Below are 13,403 nucleotides of genomic sequence, written 5' to 3' on the forward strand. Positions count from 1 at the left end.
CCTTTTACAGCACACACTCAGCCCATTTTAAATTGCAGAACCTTTTCTCTGGCAGTAAGTTTTCTTTTTTTTTTTTTTTTGGTGGTCTTAGTATGTGGAAGAGGTTTTTCCAATTCCTGGTATAATTAAACAGTCAAAATTTTCAAAATCCCCTGATTTTTCCCAAAAGCCAGGAAAAAACTTCTTTACTGTAATAAGGGTCACAGAGCACTGGAACAGGCTCCCTGGAGAGGTAATAGTCTCCTTCTTTGGAGACTTTCAAGCCCCTACTGGATGTGTTTCTGTGTGACCTGTGCTAGATTCTATGGTCCTGCTCTGGCAGGGGGATTGGACATGAAGATCTTCACAGGTCCCTTCCAACCCCTAACATCCTGTGAGCCTGTGAACCTGTAAACCACCTTTAGGTTGTTTCATTTGAAGTGCCAAATATCTCTAAAAATGTATCATGATATGAACTCTTTTGAGAGCATAGGTATCTCCTCTCCACAAGTCCCAGGCAGACTGAACACCAGCCACACACTAATTGTTCATTTGTTGGCCAAAAAAAAAGGTGATCAAACCAGTGAACTCCATTACAAGCACATCACCTGCCACTGCAATCAAGACACATGACCCTTTGCCATTCTGGTAGTATCACTTTCCTGCATCTCTCTTACTTGAAGCATGTTTCTTTTATGAAGCATTAAGAGACAAACAAATGTATAGACCACAAAACCCAAAGACTGCATTAGTCTCCAAAGCATCCATTGGAATGGCAGTGGAGTTTGGAGAATCTGATTTCACAATATAGTCTCTCTGTATCTGTAAATTCAAAATCAGTCTGGATGCATATTTTAAAGCATTGAGTCTAAAAAGTGGTATTTTGTATGTCAGAACTCAGGCTGTTGCTGTCACCCACCTGAAAGAACAAAACTCAGAAGGAGTCACCACATTGAGGATTATTTCCTCAGTGACTAAGTGGTCCACCTGATGAGACAGTAAAATGATGCAAACTGGTTTGGGTGTGTAAGGACTGCACACTGTTGAAATATTATTGTCAGATATGTACAGCAGAGGAGAAATTAGGTGTTATTCCACTTTTCCCTTTTTTTCATTCAACTGTTTCTCCACTCCCCATTCATCATTCAGGGAAAAAAAATACGGGAAAGGTTTGTTTGTTGATATTTTTGTTGTTGTTGTAGTTGGTTCTTTGTAGTTTTTCTTTTTTTTTTTTTTTCAGATCTAGCTTGTGGATTGGTTTAAACATTTTCAGTAGCAGAATATTAGGAATTAATAACACTCAGATTGTTTGATCTTTAGCTCATTAATAGTTATGGACACCATCCTAGTACCACAGCTTCCCATCTTTTAATTCTCCTCCTGTGTTGCAGAGGGGAAGGAGCTGCCCTTTCTGGCAGACTGCAATTCCTATGGGACACAAGTGATTAAAAATGTAACTGGCTCCTTGCTGTTCTGCTGTCCTGCTGGAAGAATTATTTCAGGGGCATTCAAAGAAAGGGAGGCATGGTTCTATAAGCACAGTATCTTTAATGAAGCTTGTTAAATGATAAGCAATTTTCTGCTTTGACAAAGAATAATAGGTTTACTCTTTCATTGTAAATTGAGACGTTCCTGCTGAAGGTTTCCACTCCTCCTTTGAGCCACAGGGGCAGCTACTCCCCATGCGATACAACTGAAGGAGGGATGATCACCGTTAAGAAAAATGAAGACAATGAGAAATGAGCAGCTGGAGGTATGCATGGTGTGGGAGGAAGGAAGGAGTAGTTCCCAAAGTGGGTCACTGACAAAACAGATGCCTTTCCATACTGCAGCTCTGTCTCCTGTCCCAAATGCCATCACTGCATTCCTCTTCCCACCAGCTATGCTCCCCTGGTGGCGCAGAAGGTTGTGGCACCTGCTGTGCTCTAATTGGGGAGCAAGAATGGTAATTTTTTGAAATGTGTTATTTTCAAGTCAATTCCTGATTGTGCTTACATGGCAACATCAGCTTCCGTGGTTCTAAGTAAGGGAAAAAGCAGCCTACAGTTCAATAAATGCAATGAGAAGATGTAAAGCCAATGAAAATGTGGTGAGGGAAAATACAACCAATGTAAGGCTAAAAACCCCCAAACCTATCAAATAACCCTCCCTCCCCCCCAAAAAAAACAGCAGATGTGAAGCATATGATAGCCAGGACATTTGTGCTTCAGTGAATGCTACCAACATGCATCAAATAAAACCCAAAGGATCAGGACTGAGGGAATGAATTTCATGTTCCCTCTCCTGCACAAAAGGCTACCAGACATTCTTGGACTCCAGTTTACATTCACGTGGCTTGGCCTGGCTTGTCTGAACAGGTCTAAACAAAGGCATTACAGAAGCACCACCAAATCAAAGAAGTTAGAATCTGCATGTTTGCAACGACTTTGCTAAACACCAGTTCAAAGTCTGAAGATTCAAATGCATGAGAGAGTTAAATGAGAAAATGAATAAAATCAGTTTTACCAGATATAAAAGTCAGAAACAATAAACAGTCCTGCCACCATTCTGTCTGTGGTGACTTGCATTAAAATATATATAAAGTGTTCTGGGAACTGAAGCAATGCTTCAGTTCAATAAAACTAATGCAATTAAAGAGTAAGAATCCTGTTTCCCCCCTGCTTGCAATTTCAAATGAGAGCTTCCTCCAACTTGTGACCATTGCTGGAATCCAATTCAGGACCCCAGCTTATCAAATTGCCAGCTCTGGCAGCATGCCTTTAAGGTATTATAAAGTGCTGCTCATCACGCTAGTGCTGTCTATAAATGCCTCAGATAACTTTAGAGTGCAGACACCCCATTTTGAAGCAGGCAAGTGTTCACTGTGAATCAAAATGGAGTCACTAAATTTGTGCAGCCTTCAGCCAGCACTTTTCTTGGGAGGCAACAAAGCAAAACGTGTTAGCACAAAGTCTTGCTGTACCATTTTTTTTACAGTGGGAAAGCTTTGCAGGACAGCACACCTACACAAAGCCATGGGTTCCTGAGACCCTGCAGAGCAAGCATCTTATTCTGTAATTCATCCCAGGGCTGAGAAACTGCTGGGCTAATGAGCTTTCCTGCAGCCTCTTCCCCTGCAGGTGCTTCCCTGGAAGAACAATCTTATATCAGCCACTGCCATGCCAGATGTGACCCCCTCAAGCCATCCCCAAGCCCTCTCCCTCAACATGGCTTAAGAAAGCCACAGCATCTGACTTTGACAAAATCACAAACTTCTTTTCTGTTCAGCCAGTGGGAGATGAATTAATTCCTCAGCTTCTTTAACATTGAGAGCCGTGTCTTGGGAATTCAGTATGGGAACATATTAATTTCTTTGCTAGGTGATAATGAGATATATTACCGATGGGGAAGGCCAGCACATCAGCACTGTGATAGTGACCCTGACCAACAGATGACTGAATAGGTAAGGAGAGAAGGAGCAGGTGCAGCTTGAAGGCATAGCCTCAACTTCGGCAGGCAGTCACTCACTCTTGTTCCACAACCAATTTTGTAGCACATTACTTCATCTCATGGGTTTCCAGAAATGCTCATTACAAAGGTATGTGACAGCCCCTGATAATACATTTCTGTGGCAAAATAATTGATCCCTCTTTCCAGTGGTGCTCTTTAAAGCTCACAGGGCATGGTCGATCATTAGATGGAAGGCACCCTCTGATGGTCTCTAGCGTAATGTGTTACCAGACAGCAATGTGCCAGCTATCTATCACTTACAAAATAATGTCATGCCTGGAAAAGGGCCTGGCAGCAGGGGTTAAGGGAGGAAGAGCATGTAATTATATCTCTGGACGAGAAGATGTCCTGAGAAGAGTGGGCAGCCTGATTATTTATTGGCTGTTCAGAAGCACTCAACATAATCTAAGAAACAGATCAGGCTCTGAGATACGGTGGTTCACATTGCTGTTATGGACTCTAGCCTTGAAGTCAGGCTCATGCTGAAGAACAACATCACCTCTACAATCTGTGGTTTTCTTCTGCAAATGAAAAGGGTATGAGCTGTATTAGTAATGTTGGCATTAGTGGAGGCAGCAGTTTTTAGATATTTGGTATTTCAGGGATGTGAGTTTAGCATCGTTATTAGAAGTACAGCTTACTATATTCCTCTGCTAACTTTCCAAGAGTGAGCAGATGGTTACTCTATAACCAGCCATTTGCATTTAACATATTGTAATGATTTATATACCACATGTCACTGAGCAAAGTGAAAACAGTCAAAGGCAACTAATTAGTTGAGTGTGAGGACGCGGATCTCAACGTATCTATCCTTATTGTAACCAAATTTTATCTTTTTGCTTGTTAATAGGCTTAATGTGCAGCATCACAGAAATACTGTGATGGCAGAAATACTACTGATGGCAGTTAAACCAATGTGTCCCTCTGTCATCAGGGCAGCATTGCTGTCCCTCATAAACGCTTGTACCAGTACTCCCATTATATGCCTGCTTTACGAATGATGGTGCAGGGAGGACAAATTATAACACTCCACTCTGCTCACTTACCAATCTCTCTTAAGCGTATTTCGAAGTAGTTTATAAATGCTAATATAGGCAGATACAGCTCATATTACAGAACGCAACTAGAGAGGGTTGAAGCAGGGGTACTGCACAGTAGAGAGGAAAGACACTCTGCATAGCTCTCATAAAGACAGAAATGGTTTTAAGGGTGAAAATAAAAAGAGTTACAAGGTCTTCTAGAGAGTTTACAAGGAAGAAGCACAGAGCTTCTTCCTTGGCATTCTCACAAACATCAAAGTCAGAGGCTAGCCTCAGGGCTTCAAAGAGCCAGCATGATTTTAGAAAACTGCCCTGCAGCACTGGGCTATGGGGGTGTGTGTGTACCATACCTACTTCATTATCCCAAAGTCTGATCAGCCTTAACCCATGGGATGAAGCAATGGATCATCAGCCTCTTCCTGAAATGTTTTTTTGTTTGTTTTTATGCTTATTCTAAAACACAGGTCATCACCCAAAAATGTCAAAGTAATCATCAGTGAAGTACAGCTATGTTACTCCAGCATTTCCCAGGATAAAAGCCATACCAGTTAATTCCTTTTTATTTACTGCTACCTGCTTAGAAGTATGGATGAACAGTTGTGTATGCAACCAGATGCTGGTAATGGACAGACTCTAAGGATCCAGGGACTCGAGCTGCAAATATTGAAGTTGGTCTTTTACAAGAGGGGTAGTACTTCAAGAACTTCTCCAGTTCTTGCTCCTTCCCCATGTCATTAGAACACCTCTTGTCATTTGCTGTGCTTTCATATCTACCGCATCCCATGAACCTAAGCAGGACACATCCTCTTTTCCTGCAGAGGGCTGCAGCTAACATTATGCTTTCCTGAATGCATTAGGAGCCAGACTTTCTCTTGGGAAGGCTACCTGTAGCATAACTCCTTGTTTCCTTTTCCCTGATCATATTGCTGCTTGATGAGTTCAAAGCATTGCCATTCCTGTCTGTAGCTCTTTTCTTGCTTTTCCATCAACAAGATTTTATTCTATGAAACCAGAATCACAACAGGGATGAGTAATTACCCTGTTGTTCAGACCAGTTAATCAAGAAGTTTCACCTGTGTTTTTATGAGGATTTTTGCTGCTGATTCATTTGCACTACAGCCTGCCATGATCAAGTAAGGACCACGATGATTCCCTTTGTGCACGGGTCACTAGTACTGCTGAGGCACATTAATCCCAGAGATGACCTCAAAAATGAGGGAGACGAAGGGTTCTTACAGACCTCACATAACGAGACTATTAGACTTTGACCTTTACTAATTCAGCTTCCAGTTTTTTGAATAGGTGTCTCCATGTCACTGTATCATTGGACTTAGCAGAACTGTCCTGCTTTTCTTCAGCCTTATTATATGAAGATGAGGTGTGTGTATTTTTTTTCATTCGTTTTAAACAGAAGCTGGGACAGTCTTCTGCTTTCTCTCACTTCTTTCTTTCTTCCTTTCTTCTCTTTCTTCCTTTCTTCTCTTTCTTCCTTTCTTCTCTTTCTTCCTTTCTTCTCTTTCTTCTCTTTCTTCCTTTCTTCCTTTCTCTTTCTTTCTTTTCTTTCTTTCTTTCTTTCTTTCTTTCTTTCTTTCTTTCTTTCTTTCTTTCTTTCTTTCTTTCTTTCTTTCTTTCTTTCTTTCTTTCTTTCTTTCTTTCTTTCTTTCTTTCCTTTCTTTCTTTCCTTTCTTCTCTTTCTTTCTCTCCTTTCTTTCTTCTCTTTCCTTTCTTTCTTTCCTTTCTCTCTTTCTTTCTCCCTTTCTTTCTCTCTTTCTTTCTCTTTCTTTCTCTCTTTCTTTCTTTCTCTCTTTCTTTCTTTCTCTCTCTTTCTTTCTCTCTTTCTTTCTTTCTTCTTTCTTTCTTTCTCTCTTTCTTTCTTTCTTTTCCTTTCTTTCTCTCTTTCTTTCTTTCTTCTTCCTTTCTTTCTTTCTTCTTTCTTTCTTTCTTTCTTTCTTTCTTTCTTTCTTTCTTTCTTTCTTTCTTTCTTTCTTTCTTTCTTTCTTTCTTTCTTTCTCTTTCTTTCTTTCTTTCTTTCTTTCTTTCTTTCTTTCTTTCTTTCTTTCTTTCTTTCTTTCTTTCTTTCTTTCTTTCTTTCTTTCTTTCTTTCTTTCTTTCTTTCTTTTCTTTCCTTCCTTCCTTCCTTCCTTCCTTCCTTCCTTCCTTCCTTCCTTCCTTCCTTCCTTCCTTCCTTCCTTTCCTTCCTTCCTTCCTTCCTTCCTTCCTTCCTTCCTTCCTTCCTTCCTTCCTTCCTTCCTTCCTTCCTTCCTTCCTTCTTCCTTCCTTCCTTCCTTCCTTCCTTCCTTCCTTCCTTCCTTCCTTCCTTCCTTCCTTCCTTCCTTCCTTCCTTCCTTCCTTCCTTCCTTCCTTCCTTCCTTCCTTCCTTCCTTCCTTCCTTCCTTCCTTCCTTCCTTCCTTCCTTCCTTCCTTCCTTCCTTCCTTCCTTTCCTTCCTTTCCTTCCTTCCTTTCCTTCCTTCCTTTCTTCCTTCCTTCCTTCCTTCCTTCCTTCCTTCCTTCCTTCCTTCCTTCCTTTCCTTCCTCCCTTTCTTTCTTTCCTTCCTCCCTTTCTTTCTTTCTTTCCTTCCTCCCTTTCTTTCTTTCTTTCTTTCTTTCTTTCTTTCTTTCCTTCTCCTTTCTTTCTTTCTTTCCTTTCCTTCTTTCTTTCTTTCTTTCTTTCTTTCTTTCTTTCTTTCCTTCCTTCCTCCCTTCCTCCCTTTCTTTCTTTCTTTCCTTCTTTCCTTTTTTCCTTCTTTCTTTCTTTCTTTCTTTCTTTCTTTCTTTCTTTCTTTCTTTCTTTCTTTCTTTCTTTTCTTTCTTTCCTTCCTTCCTTCCTTCCTTCCTTCCTTCCTTCCTTCCTTCCTTCCTTCCTTCCTTCCTTCCTTCCTTCCTTCCTTCCTTCCTTCCTTCCTTCCTTCCTTCCTTCCTTCCTTCCTTCCTTCCTTCCTTCCTTCCTTCCTTCCTTCCTTCCTTCCTTCCTTCCTTCCTTCCTTCCTTCCTTCCTTCCTTCCTTCTGTCCTCTATGTCACTTGTTTTCCTGCACTCTTCCTATACAAACATATTTGAAACTCACTGGTTTAATATGAGTAACTTCATTGGAATTACTCCCAATGTACAGGAGGGCATCTGAAACTAGTATCAGTCTGGTTTTTCGTTTCAACACTTAACTTATAATATATAGGGAGTGATACTATGATTCTATGTGATCCAGGAGATCCTTAAGCTTATTTCAGTGTTTGCATTAAGTTGAACTCTTTTGAAATGAAAAGCTTAAAGGAAATAAAGTTTCTGCCAGGAATTGGAATCACTACATTTTATTCAGAAAGGCTCTTTGGATAGCTTTTCAGCATACAGAGCAATGCAGAAATAAAAATTCTCATTTCTTTCATCAGGAGTTTCATCTCTACTCCTTTAATGTTCAATGGCAAAATGATTTATACTACAAAAAAGCTTGGTGCCTCTTCTCAGACACCCTGATCCTGCATGATACTGAGCTTCCTTGAGAGACAGCCAGGTAAGATCAGTATGGAAATACTTGACATCTTGCCAAAGATGATCAAATGCTAATGAGCAAAGGTGAAAATTAAACCTGGTGATTTAAACCCACTAGTCTGAAAAGTGTATAGCTGAATTAAAGACCTAGTCAGCCACTCAGACTTTTACTGTTCTGTTCCTCTTCCACCTGCTACAAGACTGAGATCACTGTGAGCTGATGGACAGGGCTTGTGTCACTAGGATAGAGGATGGAAATCAGTATTATTTGAACACGGGCAGGAGTAAAACTCACCCAGGGCACCTCTACTGAGGAAACCATTAGAGACTGCCCATGTGTGAATCAACACAGTGACTATTTAATTATTTCAACTCCTGATGAGCCTAGATTTGTTTACAGAAAATGCAAGACCATTTTCCTTAGTGAAATATAGCAGTAGATGTATTAAAAAAGCTAATTGCACTTGGGAGTTAAAGACGAATTGCAATGCTCTTAAATACCTACATTTCCTTTTTTTCCCCTGTTCCCTAATGAATTAATAATTTAATTGGAAAAACTGCTAGATTCCCTCCAAATACCATTGAAAATCTCAAAGGAGAACAAGCTACTTATGCAAAACCAAAGAGTATTCAAGTACAGTAAATAAATAGTAGAAACAAGAATAGTATTCAGTTGTTTCCTTAAAAGCTTGGAGCCTGCATATCTTCATATTGATGGTCTGGTTATGAACATTATTATAATTAGAAATAAATAATTATAAATGAAGCTACAGCAATTCTCTATATATTACCACTTCCCTAGGGCAAAGTTCTGCTTTTTGGGTAAATTACAGAGGGATATAATTACAGCATTGTCAAGTGTATGCCAGAGTAACACACAAATTTAATCCAATTAATTCAGCTGCAGGATGAAAACTTGTACAACAGCCTTCACGGTGGGACCCTCTGCTGAAGGCTGCAGAGTGAACTCCCTGCTCAGGGGGGCAGATCCCCTCTTTTTAAGAGAAACAGCACTCACCAACCCCAAATCCATCACAGCAGCACTGAGTGATTCAGGGTCTCATCTGGCAGGAGGGGCAGGCTGACTAAAAAGACAAAAAGCTCCAAACCCCTAAGTAGCAAAAATGCTTTCCTTCAGAATAATTTATTCAGGTTCTGAGATGGATTTAAATTTAGAAGTGATAACATGAGAGCAAGAAACTGTTAAAACTGAGGACACTTTTCACTTGTGTTCTGTGAGTTAAGAGGTTTCTATTGCTGCTGGAACTGCAACCACAGCTGAGACAGGGTCAGAAAGCCCTGGGGCTTAAACACAGAAGCTTCAAGGCGAGAACTGTATAAAAATAAATTCCAAAGGGCTTAATAACATTGTGCAGTGGCTGGATATTCTGGTGTCAGAAGGAAACTGGAGGCTCTTAGATCAAAGCCTAATCACCTAAAAGCAATAAGATCCATTGTTTTAGCCAGATAGTCATTCTTTCACCCACTGGGGCCATGTTTTTTTACCAGCATCCTGACCTACAGTTAAGTTGCAGTGTATAAACGTACATGTCACTGACAATGTAACAGTTAAAGCAAAAATACTTTGGGATGAACGTGGTTAAACCGTTAGCAGCTTGATCCAAAATCTGCTAGGAACCTTTTGCTTGACTTCAAAGGAATTATTATCAGCATTTCAGTGAACTTCTACTAAAAAAAAAAATGTTTAAAGAGGAAGCTGTGCCTCACAGCTTACTGCCAGGACTGTCCTTCATGTGGAATTGAAGACAGGCAGAGCTTGCAGACAGTCCAGGCCACCTCTGCAGACAGCAAAGTGAGAGAAACCTTTCCTGAGGTTACCATGCAGGGACACCCTCTGATTCTCTGCAACAAGGCCAGACGAGAGGAAAAATGTCTGCTCTTTCTCAGTTTCCTATCTCAGAAGACTTTATTTATGCATTAGTCGACCTTTCTAGCCATTAGGACCATCTTGCTTCAGCAGTTAATTAACACAAGTGCCATAATTTAATACTGTTAATGCTACTTGATGCCCTTTAATGTACCTTCCATTAGTGATATTATTGTAGTATTACCCTGTAAATTAAAACCAGATCAAGACTAAGAGAGGCTCATCTTTAATTAAGGTATTGGCACACTACATGGGCCATTATTCATTTGAAAAAATCACCCTGATTTAGTGAAGCAGACCATTGGTAAGTCAGAACTAGTTCATGTAGATTATTAGGTTTCGTGAATAATGTGAGCACAATGGGGTTGCTGAAATTGCTAACAGCCATGTTTCCTTTTTTTTCATCATTCTAATAAATACACAATGGAAGTGGTAAATTGAAGATGAGTAAACAGGTGGTAATAGAAGCAGTAAGGCATTTGTCAAGAGTATATAGGCTTTCTTCTCTAATGCAACATACATCAGGCTTAGTTCAAACCAAAATGCAAAGCAAGGCCAAATCAGGTTTGATTTGATATTTAGTGGGTAAATCCTTTATCTATAATTCATTGTAAAATATTAACCCCCCCCAAGCATCCTGTATATCCAATATTGCAGCTTTAGGTAGATGCTTTTGACTATCATTGATCCTTAAAATACAGTATGAAAAAAAATTACATTTTATGCTGCCTTTAGAAATGTGTTGTTGTGAGCTTTGTTGATTTGAACTGTATTTAACCTACAGGCTATTTTTTTTTTTTTTTTTTAGTAAAAGAACTAGCTTTAAAATATGTCTGCTAGCATGACACAGATCCATCACATCCAGCTCGTTGGTAACATTCCTTTGTATCTCATCCTCATGGAACAGTCTAGTGTAGCATTACTAAACGTATATAAATATTTAGGTCTCAAAGACCAGAATATCAAACATTGTAGCAATAAATAAATAAATAAAATTGTAGCTTGTTTTCCAGTTAATATCCTAAATTAATAGGCACTGGCTGGAAAGCTCAGCCGAATCAGAAACGGCAGCACAAAACCCCTGATAACCCTTGCTCCCCTCCATTGTGTTCCCATGCTCAGGGCATGGCAGGCACCTAACTGTAATGCTGATTTGGAGATTCTTTGGTGAGCCCCTATAAGGTGTCTGGCAGGAGACAAAAAACACCTAAAACTGGGTGACAGTGGGACTATTGCAAGACACATTTAGTGCAACTAAATAATCAGGGGCTGTGTACTGTAGCCCCACAGCTACTCAGCAGTAAGCAAGCCACTGAAGTCTTTAACAATGAGAGCTCACTACCGCAGAAGGAAAGGCCACCAAATCCCTAAAGAGCTGCTGTTCTCATTAGCAGGAGAGTGATAAGACTTCACATTAATCTAATCTAGTGAGATACCATTACACATCAGATATTTCTTTTAAAGCATATGTTCAATTACAGCAGCATTTAGACAACAAGCCTTGGCATCAGATAAGTTCTCTGTACAGTCACGCTTTGTTTCTATAGATAATTTTTCACAAGATTGAAATGTCCCAGATGTGCTCAGAAGGTTTCTGTTTCTAATTTGCATGCAATGCACTTTTTCTAATCCTTCAGATGCTTTCTTTGATAAAGTGCTGATAGTCTAATTGAAGTCAGACTAAGCTCCCAATGAGCGTTGCAAAGGGAAGCAGCTTTTCCTTAAAGCGTAAGGACCTTCTAATCCTGAGTTTTGATTTAATTTCTCTGTTAGCTAACCTATATGGAGCACAATGGAGAAAAGATACACGAGGGTGACAGAACACTAGAACAGGCTGCCCAGGGGGGGTTGTGGAGTCTCCTTCACTGGAGACATTCAAAACCTGCCTGGATCTGTTCTTGTGTGACCTACTCTAGCTGGTCCTGCTCTGGCAGGGGCGTTAGACCAGATGATCTTTTGAGGTCCATTCCAACCCCTAATATTCTGTGTGAATCTGTGAAATGTGTTAGTTTTGTATGTACTGAGGCTGACTTTACCAAACTATTTCAAACAGTATCTTAAGCTGTCCATGATTCACTTAGCTCTCACAAGAGACTTCTGAAAAATAATTTAGAATGTGTCTAACGTGAATAATAATTCTTAAATACCTAAGATACAATAATAATTCTTAAATCAGCAACATTTTTCTTGTACTTTCACACATTCACTTAATGATTCTGTATGTATATATATGTATTTGGTGTGGACACAGAAAAGTAACTAAATGCTGAATCTACAGTCCTAAGAAATGTATTTTGATGTCATACAAAAATATATCAGCACTGCAAAAGCAGTCATGCATTCAAACTTTTATGTGACATCAATTCTTCCTTTAAATAAAGTTAGAGGAATATTTTCCAAAAGATTGCACCATGGTAATTTGATTCCCTTTTATGTATTGATTTTTGCAATATGGAAATGCTTATGAGCATGAAAAGCTTGTAGAAAAGAGGCAGAAAAAGGCACCAGTGGTTTATATAGTCACTGTCTTTTTTTCTTTTTTCTACTCAGTCTATGTCTGCAATAAATGCCCTGCCCTGTCAGGCTGCATCAGCTTTTATGGATTTATTTTTTAAAAGGAAGACTTGAACTGTCTATAGAAGCAACAGAAGTGAAGGAAGTGTACATTAGAGAGGTGAGTATATTACTGACAGAGAAGGTTATATTTCTTTCTTTTGAACAAATTGGCATTCGAGACATATGTAAAGGATATTGCCCTCCTGCTTGAAATCATCAGTCAGTTGCTAGTTTGAGTTGGGAAGAAAATTTCCCAATAGAAATGCCATTGCACAGTTATTATTTTTGGGAGTACAGCACCTGGTATCAGCCACTGCTTTCCCTGGAGGCACTACTTGTCTTGAACACAGCTGAGTAATCATCTTTGTTTTATTCACATCAGTCTTGCTAAAACACTGTTGGTTTTTTCCATTTTGCTTCAGTTTCACTGTATTCCAGGACTAATTAAAGTACAAGGAATAGACTCTAATCTCTGCCACCTTCCTCGTTCACTGGCAGTTCATAGTCAGACCTAATGGGAAGGGTCTGTGTAAGGGGTGCTGTATCAATCACAGCTTACATTAAAGGCCTGAAAAAGTCAAATGATTAAAGAGTATCTGTCTTTTTTAGTTAACTGCCATCATGTCAGGCTCCAAGTACACAAAAGTAGAAAGTGTCCTATTGTCAGAATGAATTCCTGAGCCAATGTAAGAAACTGTTAATACGAGTAGGATTCAGTCATTCATCTACTCTAATACTAGTAGGATCCAGTAGTTCATCCTCCACCAAAACCCCATTCTGAAGTTCCACAAACATGACTCTCTGCTTGTTTGCTATCTTTTATACCACGAATAAGCTATTTAATTCAACTAATAAATTAATCTGTGATTTACACAGTGCTTCTTTAAGGCTTCAGGTAACTCTTCTGACTGGTACTTCCATGCTTTCTTAAAATATTCCCAGTCTCATACTTATTTCAAGACTGGGA

At 39.6% G+C, this 13,403-nt stretch overlaps 1 protein-coding gene across 1 annotated transcript in view; it reads right to left on the reverse strand.

Annotated features, from left to right (window-relative positions):
- Positions 1 to 13,403, reverse strand: part of NTNG1 (netrin G1) — a 153,667-nt gene that overhangs the window by 79,616 nt on the left and 60,648 nt on the right. The gene's annotated exons all lie outside the window — the stretch shown is intronic.

Source organism: Indicator indicator, chromosome 10 (assembly GCF_027791375.1).
Source record: "Indicator indicator isolate 239-I01 chromosome 10, UM_Iind_1.1, whole genome shotgun sequence".
In the NCBI taxonomy this organism is placed as follows: Eukaryota; Metazoa; Chordata; class Aves; order Piciformes; family Indicatoridae; genus Indicator; species Indicator indicator.